Source organism: Gekko japonicus, unplaced genomic scaffold, assembly GCF_001447785.1.
Source record: "Gekko japonicus isolate JY-2015 unplaced genomic scaffold, Gekko_japonicus_V1.1 scaffold25, whole genome shotgun sequence".
In the NCBI taxonomy this organism is placed as follows: Eukaryota; Metazoa; Chordata; class Lepidosauria; order Squamata; family Gekkonidae; genus Gekko; species Gekko japonicus.
The window spans coordinates 391,019-399,787 of record NW_015171502.1 but is presented as its reverse complement, the minus strand read 5'-3'; positions in this window follow the sequence as shown (position 1 = coordinate 399,787).

The window sequence follows — 8,769 nt, the reverse complement described above, 5'->3', positions numbered from 1 at the left end:
CTGGGAGAAGGAGGAGGAGAAGAAGGAGAAGGAGGAGGAGGAGGAGGAGGAGGAGGAGGAGGAGGAGGAGAAGGAGAAGGAGAAGGAGAAGGAGAAGAAGAAGAAGAAGAAGAAGAAGAAGAAGAAGAAGAAGGGGGAAACACGGGCCTCGGCCAGGAAATGGGGCCAGCGATCCGGGGCGTTTTCCCTTAGGAGGAAGCCTCCCCGCCTCTCCTTGGGGCTTACTCTCCCGGAGATCCCTAAGGCGGTTGAGCAGTCTCCCCCGCTACCCATGTTCAGTCCAGGCAGCCGGTCTGGCACGCTTGGATGCCACCTTTCCTCCAAAGCGCACCGAGGGTTGTCTTTGCCACTGCACAACGCTCCTGTGAGGTAGGTGAAGGCCTAGAGAGAGAGAGAGCGCTACAAAGCAGGATGGGGAATCCGAACCCAGGACTCCAAGGCCCTAGTCCAGCACTTGAATGGCTGCACCATGCTGGCTCGGTTTGGTGTAGTGGTTAAGAGTGTGGACTCTAATCTGGGAGAACCAGGTTTGATTCCCCGCTCTTTCGCATGCAGCTGCTGGTGCGACCTTGGGTCAGTCACAAGTTATCGGCATGGTTCTCTCAAGGGCAGTCCTCCAAAGAGCTCTCTCAGCCCCACCCTCCTCACTGGGTGTCTGTTGTGGACAGGGGGAGGGAAAGGAGATTGCAAGCCGCTCTGAGACTCTGAGTGAAGGGCAGGGTATAAATCCAGACTCCTCCTCTTCTTCGTCTTCTTCTTTGTCTTCCACCAATACAATGACCCCTTCTCCCTCTCTTCCCATGTCCAGAACCTTTGTGGATCCCAAAAGGCTGCCCCTCTCTACCACCTACCCAAACCCTAAGGCGCCCACCACCATCAGATCCCAAGTATTTAGGGTTGCCAGTCTGGAGATCAGTTGGAATGGTGGGAGAGCTCCAGGCCCCACCTGGAGGTTGGCAACTCTACCTCCCATCCCCCCCTTACAAGGACTGGAGCTGCTCCCACTCGACGTCCCATCACTATATTCATTTGCCTGCAATATTTATACCTTGCTTCTCTGTTTAATGACCCCGGAGACCACCGACAACCAAATTAAAAAGCATAAGTCAATTAAAAGATGCAGCTGTGCGTGCAACTTTGACGGCAAGCACATGCCCCTCCGCCTCTTGTTTCCCCTCCCTCGCTGTGAGCTGAGCCTCCCTCCTCCCCTTTAAACACCGAAGCAGCCATTTTATCCGATGGTGCCAAATCTTCATTACAAGTACAGGACAAGATCTGTCCACAGCTTCACACCCAAGAAAAGGCGAAATAACATTTCCAACTGGCGAGACACATCCCATGTTTTTGTATCATCTCTCTCTTGTGGATTTACAGTTGCAAGGGGGAAATGGAAATGCATTTTTAATATGTAGTGTTGTATGCCCTGATGGCCCCTGGGTTTTGGCCACTGTGTGACACAGAGCGTTGGACTGGATGGGCCATTGGCCTGATCCAACATGGCTTCGCTTATGTTCTTGGTGCTTGGGGGGGCAAGAGCGGGAGGGCTTCTGGAGTTCTGGCTCCGCTGGGGGACCTCCTGGTGGCACCTGGGGTTTTGGCCACTGTGTGACACAGAGCGTTGGACTGGATGGGCCATTGGCCTGATCCAACATGGCTTCGCTTATGTTCTTGGTGCTTGGGGGGGCAAGAGCGGGAGGGCTTCTGGAGTTCTGGCTCCGCTGGGGGACCTCCTGGTGGCACCTGGGGTTTTGGCCACTGTGTGACACAGAGCGTTGGACTGGATGGGCCATTGGCCTGATCCAACATGGCTTCGCTTATGTTCTTGGTGCTTGGGGGGGCAAGAGCGGGAGGGCTTCTGGAGTTCTGGCTCCGCTGGGGGACCTCCTGGTGGCACCTGGGGTTTTGGCCACTGTGTGACACAGAGCGTTGGACTGGATGGGCCATTGGCCTGATCCAACATGGCTTCGCTTATGTTCTTGGTGCTTGGGGGGGCAAGAGCGGGAGGGCTTCTGGAGTTCTGGCTCCGCTGGGGGACCTCCTGGTGGCACCTGGGGTTTTGGCCACTGTGTGACACAGAGCGTTGGACTGGATGGGCCATTGGCCTGATCCAACATGGCTTCGCTTATGTTCTTGGTGCTTGGGGGGGCAAGAGCGGGAGGGCTTCTGGAGTTCTGGCTCCGCTGGGGGACCTCCTGGTGGCACCTGGGGTTTTGGCCACTGTGTGACACAGAGCGTTGGACTGGATGGGCCATTGGCCTGATCCAACATGGCTTCGCTTATGTTCTTGGTGCTTGGGGGGGCAAGAGCGGGAGGGCTTCTGGAGTTCTGGCTCCGCTGGGGGACCTCCTGGTGGCACCTGGGGTTTTGGCCACTGTGTGACACAGAGCGTTGGACTGGATGGGCCATTGGCCTGATCCAACATGGCTTCGCTTATGTTCTTGGTGCTTGGGGGGGCAAGAGCGGGAGGGCTTCTGGAGTTCTGGCTCCGCTGGGGGACCTCCTGGTGGCACCTGGGGTTTTGGCCACTGTGTGACACAGAGCGTTGGACTGGATGGGCCATTGGCCTGATCCAACATGGCTTCGCTTATGTTCTTGGTGCTTGGGGGGGCAAGAGCGGGAGGGCTTCTGGAGTTCTGGCTCCGCTGGGGGACCTCCTGGTGGCACCTGGGGTTTTGGCCACTGTGTGACACAGAGCGTTGGACTGGATGGGCCATTGGCCTGATCCAACATCGGCTTCTCTGATGTTCTTAACCTGTGAAGCTGCCTGATCTGGACTGCAGAGTCAGACCACTGGTCTACCTAACTCAGTATTGGCTCCTCCGGCTAGCTGTGCTGCAGATTGCGGTGTCTTTTTCACACCTGCTACCCAGTTGGCCGGTCCTTCCTGGCGGTCTCGTCTCTCGGCCTGTTGACAGCCCAGCCAACCATGTAAAGCCCCAGCCCCCAGCCTTTTTGAACCTGTGGACGCCTTTGGAATTCTGACAGCACATGGTGGGCACAGCCACAAAATGGCCACCACAAAATGGCCGCCACAGCTTACCTTCAACCCCATGGTGAAGATCCTTGTGCCATGGAGGCAGCTGCTGCCAGATTTTAAAAATCTGCCCCGCCAATCAGTTCTCCCCTGGCCAATCAGAAACTTTGCTGGGGAGGAAGTGCTCCCACCTGGCCCTGCCCACTTTCTAAAAACGTTTAACAGGCGCCATGGCACTCACGGTACCCCTGATTTACAGGGCCAGCTAGGGTATACTGCCTCTGTCCATGGACGCTCCAATTTTATTTATATTTTCAGACACGTTTTCAACCCTAATGGTTCCCAAACTGGTTCACAGTTTTTAAGAAGTTAATTCACGGGCAGGCAATGGTATCTTGACAATGATTAATCCCATGATCCCCCCCCATGAGCCTCCATGTCCAGAGGCAGTATACCCCCCAGAATAACAGATACAAGGAATAAATATCATGGCACAGCTGGCGTCCTCACACTGTGTCTGTCATTTTCTGAGAAGTTGCCAGCCAGCAGTTTTTTGGAAGAAGATGCTGGATCTAGCTTTGGTCTTTGGATCTAGCTGGGCTCTTCTTGCGCTTGGTATCATTTTGAGTTTTTATTGTCCTTGGCCAAATGTGAGAAATAGGCGATCACTATATTTATTGTTTAAAATCCATATATCAGGCTTTCCCCCTTACAGGACTGGACGTCTGAATCCAGCGGCACCTTTAAGACCAACTAAGTCAGGGGTGTCGAACACATTTGTTATGAGGGCCAGATCTGACATAAATGAGACCGTGTTGGGCCAGGCCATGTATGTCATAAAATGTAATGCCAGGTAGTGGAGATATAAATTTTATAAAGGACCCAAAGAGGTTTTTTTAACTTAAAGTAAAACAAGCTTAAAAAAACATTAACACTCTTGCGATATTTTGTTTATTTAACAGTGTCCGATAATTGGCACCTCTTGCTCTGAATTATTACATCAAAATGTCCGTGCTGTTGCAATCTTGAGTATGGCTGTTCAGGTATGTATTTGTCAGCTGCAAACCTACGATGATGCAGCAGGAGCAGCAGAACGCCTCATCCAGCCCCCGGACCACTTGTTTGACACCCCTGAACTACGTTTTATGCAAGGTATGAGCTTTCATGTGCATGCGCACTTCCTCAGATACAGTGAAATGGAATTTACATACATATATGTAAATACATGGAGCTGCGGTGGCTCAAGTGGTTAAGACGCTGAACTGCAGGCTGTGGAAGGCTGGTAGTTCAGCAGTTCGAGACCCGAGTGTGCCGCATGACGGAGTGAGCTCCCGTCTCTAGTTCCAGCTCCTGCCAACCTAGCAGTTCGAAAGCAAGAAATTGCAAGCAGATAAGGTACCATTTCGGTGGGAAGGTAACAGCGTTCCGTGCGCCTTGGTGTTTAGTCATGCCGGCCACATGACCACGGAAACGTCTTCGGACAGCGCTGGCTCTTCGGCTTTGAAACGGAGATGAGCACCGCAACCCTAGAGTCGGACTCGACTGGCTTTCGAGCAAGGGAACCTTTACCTTTACTTTATGTACATATATGTAATATTCCATTACATACATATAGTCCACATACATATATGTAATGGAATATACATACATATAAGGCAGAGGCTGAACAGCGAATTAGCACACAGCATAATGAAGAAGTTTTAACAGATTTTTATTTATTTATTTATGTATACATTAGACTTTATATTCCGCTCGAACCCCCTTCCAGGGGGCTCTGAGCGGCTTACAGGTCGGTGCTAGTCACCATTTATATTATTTCCCTGACTACGGCCACATTATAGGAGGGGGTGGGATTTGCTGTTTAAAGGTGCCCCTGGACTCAAACCTTGTTCTGCCGCTTCAGACCAATACGGCTACCCGTCTAGAACTAGAGGTGGTTCACAGTCTCATAAAAACTCCAGATACATGAATGAATACCCATCACCTTGTGGTCTCTCACTTTCACAAATGCAGCTTCCTGAACTGAGTGTGGTGGAGGAGTTAGAGGGTCAGACTAAGATCTGGGAGACCCAGGTTCGAATCCCCCCTCTGCCATGGAAGCTCTCTAGGGGACCTTGGACCAGTCACACCCTCTCTTGGCCTACCCGACCTCACAAGGTTGTTGTGAGGATCAGGGGTCGTTTCATAGAAAAAGAGCTAGGGGAACTCATTAGCATAACTCATTAGCATATGCCACACCCCCTGACATCACCGGAAGTGTGTCATAAGGCCACACCCCCTGACATCACCGGAAGTGTGTCATAAGGCAACACACCCCGCCCCCAACGGTCCCCGCCGCCGCCGGCCTTGCAGCTCCACTGCCGAGCCCCATGAGGGGCCCGGCAGTGGACCTGCAAGGGCGGCGGGAGTGCAAGAAAGCCCCACAAAGGCCCTCCCTGGCCCCAGGCAGGCAGGGGTGGGGAGAGGCGGGGAGGAAGTAACTTACCCTCCCTCTTCTCCTGCCTCCTCCTGGCTGAATGAGGGCCGAAAGCGGGGCGGCTGGAAGCAGGGGGCGGGGCTTCGTCATGTGCCCCGCCCCCGTACCTCACCCGGGGGAACTGCAATCCCCCGCGATCCCCCCCGAAATGACCTCTGGTGAGGATAAAATGGAGATGAGCAGAACAATGTTAGTTGCTTCGGGTCCTCCTTGGGGGAGAAATGAGGGGTGAAAATGGAGGAAATAAAGAGACAAAGTGTTCCACCAAGACTCAGTCTCTCTGCTCTATGGAAGCTTTACATCCCATTCAGGTTTTTTCTCTTAACCGCCCCATGCTTCAAGGGGGAGCTCAATCTGTCTCTCTCCTCCCCCCTAACCCGCTCCTTGTTGAGCAAAGTTTGAGTCCAGTGGCACCTTTAAGACCAACAGTTTTATTCAAGGCACGCTTTTGTGTGCGTGCAAGAAGGGGCCACTGGTGCTTCAGACCCAACACCCACCTGAATCTGAAGAAGTGTCAAAAAGGTTAAGGTTCCCTTGCTCGAAAGCCAGTCGAGTCCGACTCTAGGGTTGCGGTGCTCATCTCCGTTTCAAAGCCGAAGAGCCAGCGCTGTCCGAAGACGTTTCCGTGGTCATGTGGCCGGCATGACTAAACACCAAGGCGCACGGAACGCTGTGCCTGCACTCAAAAGCTTATACCCAGAATGAAACGTGTTGGTCTTACGGGTGCCACTGGACTTAAAGCTTCGTTCTGTTGCTTCAGACCAACAGGGCTACCCACCTGAATCTGAAGAAGTGTGCCTGCACATAAAAGCTTATACCCAGAATGAAACTTTGTTGGTCTCAAAGATGCCACTGGACTCCCAACTTTGTTCTGTTGCTTTAGAACAGGGGTGGCCAAACTGTGGCTCGGGAGCCACATGCGGCTCTTTCACACATATTGTGCGGCTTGCGGTAAGGCGACTGAGGAAGCGAAGGGGGGGCATGCTTTTCCTCCCTCCCTCCCATCTATTTGTTTTCTCTCTCTCTCTCTCTCTCTCTCTCTCTCTCTCTCTCTCTCTCTCTCTCATTTGTCTTTCCACCTCTCTTTTTCTCTCTTTTAAATAAATATCATTAGCAAAAAAATGTGTTGTTGTTCAGTCACACAGTCGAGTCAGACTCTTCGTGACCCCATGGACCACATCACGCCAGGCCAGGCCCTCCTGTCTTCCGCCGTCCTCTGAAGTTGGCTCAATTTCATGTTCGTTGCATCGATGACACTGTCTAACCATCTCATCCTTTGCCGTCCCCGTCTTCTTCGACCTTCAATCTTTCCCAGCATCAGGGTCTTCTCCAGCGAGTGCTCCCTTCTCGTTGGGTGGCCAAAGTATTTGAGCTTCAGTTTCATTATCTGGCCTTCCAGGGAACAGTCAGGGCTGATTTTCTTTTTAGGATTGACTGATTTGATCTCCTGGCAGTCCAAGGGACTCTCAAGAGTCTTCTCCAGCACCATAGTTCAAAAGAATCTATTCTCCAGCGCTCGGCCTTCCTTCTAGTCCAAATCTTGCAGCCACACATGACTACAAATAAATATCATCAGACAAATAAATATCATTATCAATATCTGTTTGTACCCCTTTTGTTTTTGTTTTTGGCAGTCTCGGTTAACGTTAATTAAAAAAAAGCAAATTTGCATATCTTAAAATAAAAACGTGCGTATAATATTTGTTCATGTTTTGCGGCTCTCAGACATCTGATATTTATTCTCTGTGGCTCTTACGGTGAGCAAGTTTGGCCACCCCTGCTCTAGACCAACACGGCTACCTACCCAAACCGCTCCTTGCTATTTACCGAAAGTCCTCCACTGTTCACGTGACAACCCCACGGGATTCCAGGACAGCGTGACCTCCCCGGAGTTCCAGCGAGACCAGGACAGAGCAAAGGTTGCCCCAGCACAGGGACGCTTATCTCATTCATAGCCAGACACCTTTCGTCTGGGCCTGGTTCCACAGACAACATTTGAGAGGGGATGATATAGGCAAACCACGTCACAAACTGGGTAGAGTTAAGAGAGCAGGGAAGTCTGATATCTTTGGGAAGAGGAGGGTTCGGTTTCGGAAGATGTCAGTGTGAAACCTTTTCAGTCTGATGTAGTAGTTAGGAGTGGCAGACTCTAATCTGGGAGAACCGGGTTTGATTCCCCACGCCCCCACATGCAGCCAGCTGGGTGACCTTGGGCCAGTCACAAGTTCTCTCAGAGTTCTCTCGGCCCCACCTACCTCACAGGGTGTCTGTTGTGGGGAGAGGAAGGGATTGTAAGCTGCTCTGAGACGCTTTCCGGTAGTGAAGGGCAGGGTATAAATCCAACTACTTCCTCCTCCTCCTCCTCTTCTTCTTCTTCATCCCCACGGGTTGCCAGTCTCCAGGTGGTGGCTGGAGAGCTCCCGGAATTACAACTGGTCGGTCTCCAGGTAAAAAAGATCAGTTCCCCTGGAGAAAAATGGCTGCTTTGGAAAGGGGACTCTGTGGCACCATACCTCACTGAGTCTACCTCCCCCAAAAAATCTCCAGGAATTTCACAATCCAAAGCCGGCAGCTCTGCCCACTACTGAAACAAAGCTGACACATATTCCTCCCCTGATTACACCGTCTCTCTCCGTTGCATCCCTTGATTCCAGTTTTAGGTCGCAGGCTCCTCAGGGCAGAGATCTGTCCTCACGCAGAGATAAAATGCGACTGGAAGAACACAGCCCGCTGCCTCTCCTCCCGCCTGCCTCCAGTTCTTAGGATTCCTGCCGAAGCAAGGATTCTCGCCTGCCTTTCATTGATTTTGGTTGTACAGCCATCCCTTGGTTTTCACACGAAACAGCCTTGTATCAAGTCAGACCACTGGCCTATGAAGCTCAGGGTGGCCCACTCTGACAAGCAGCCAAGAAACTGGGTCGTTTGACTAGGGTGGCTACCTCTCCGGGTTGGGACATTCCTGGAGATCTGAGGTTGAGGCCTGGGAAAGAAGAAGAGATTGGTTTTATACCCCGCCCTTCACTCAGACTGGCTTACAATCTCCTTTCCCTTCCCCTCCCCACAACAGACACCCTGTGAGCAATGTTCCCTCTAAGCTGTGGAGTCTTGTGAGCAAAATTCTACTTTGTGAGCTGCTGGCATTAAAGTTGTGAGCGAGCGATTTGGCTCCTGCATAAACGAGTTTGCTTTGGAGCCCTCCTTCCTGACCAAAGATAAAAATGTGTGAGCCGGAGGCTAAAAAACTGTGAGCTAGCTCACACTAACTCAGCTTAGAGGGAACACTGCGAGGTAGGTGGGCCTGAGAGAGCTCTTGACAGAA